This window comes from Echinops telfairi, unplaced genomic scaffold (assembly GCF_000313985.2).
Source record: "Echinops telfairi isolate 266 unplaced genomic scaffold, ASM31398v2 ScPeMD7_9;HRSCAF=40, whole genome shotgun sequence".
Taxonomy (NCBI): domain Eukaryota; kingdom Metazoa; phylum Chordata; class Mammalia; order Afrosoricida; family Tenrecidae; genus Echinops; species Echinops telfairi.
In genome coordinates, this window is record NW_022103906.1 from 58047967 (window position 1) to 58049214 (window position 1248).

Here is a 1248-nt window from a genome sequence, read left to right on the forward strand (position 1 = left end):
TGGGGGGGTCACCACAACATGAGGAACTGTAGTAAAGGGTCATGGCCTCAGGGACGTTGAGAACCCCTGCTTTAAGATAATTCACTCACTGCTGATGAGTTGGTGTGGCTTCCGTGACCTCGTAAGACAGGGTAGACTGCCCTGTGAGTTTCCGAGTCTGTAGTCTTTATGGGAGGAGGAGAAAGCCTCATCTTTCTCCCGAGGAGTGGCTCATGGTTTCAAACTGTTGACTTTTCAAATTGCAGCCTAACTCCTGACTACTGGATTATATAAAACTTAAAGCTTTTTAAAAACGATCTTTTGAGCTATCTTCTGGTATTTCCTCATGAAAACCAGGGAGTATAAACTTAATTTTTAAAATAATTGGCACAATGAGAGCCCAGCCCCGGAGAAGGATATCATGCGTGGTCCAGTCGAGGGGCAGTGAGAAACAGGAAGACCCCTGACAAGCTGGGCTGGCCGCAGTGGGCTCCCATGACAATTGCGAGGATGGCGCAGGGCCGGGCTGGGCTTTGTTCTGTTGAATGTGGGTCACTATGAGTCGGAACCGACTCGGCAACACTAACAATTATGATAGCCGACACATTATTGTCCTAGTAAACAGGTCTACAATTTATATTGCCAACAAACCAGGTAAATCACCTAGAAGTAATTTCACAGGCAACTTCAGCACACATTGTACAGGTGGTTCTCGGCATGACAATACCACTGTGACGACTGCTGAGACGCCTCGGTGGATCCTGCTGGCCCGGCAGGTGGACGCTCACTGTTCACAGCTCAGCAGTCTGCCTCCAGGACTGCTCCTCCCCTGCCACCTCCAGGTCCAAGCCCAAGCCCTGGTCTTCCCTAGCATTACCTTCTCCTGCACTTCTGTGCTGCATCACACAGGCAGGCTGCCTTATACCACCGTGGTTTGACATTGGCTTTTCCTTCTACTCAGTCAATACTCTTCTCTCTCCTTCTGTGTCTGGAAAAGTATGTTCAGAAGTCAGCTCCATTATCCACGATGCCCTTCCTGCCACGCCAGTCATGCATCATCTGTCTTTTCTCTCTCAAATGCTTACCAAGTCATCACTTTCTACTATCATTTGGTCTTCCTTCAAGGCAGTAAACAGTTTAGAAATAATTTATTCAGTGTATATTGCACTGCAGAGTGGGTGTTTAAGAAATGCTTGTACTGAGTTGAATGAAAATATGAAGGAAGGCAGGGTTATATTGTTCCAATATTCCTTGGGGTTTCCTATTGGG

The 1248-nt window shown here is 47.4% G+C and overlaps 1 protein-coding gene across 1 annotated transcript in view; it reads left to right on the forward strand.

Annotated features, from left to right (window-relative positions):
• CENPU (centromere protein U) overlaps nt 1–1248 on the forward strand; it is a 35968-nt gene that overhangs the window by 15092 nt on the left and 19628 nt on the right. The window lies entirely within an intron of this gene.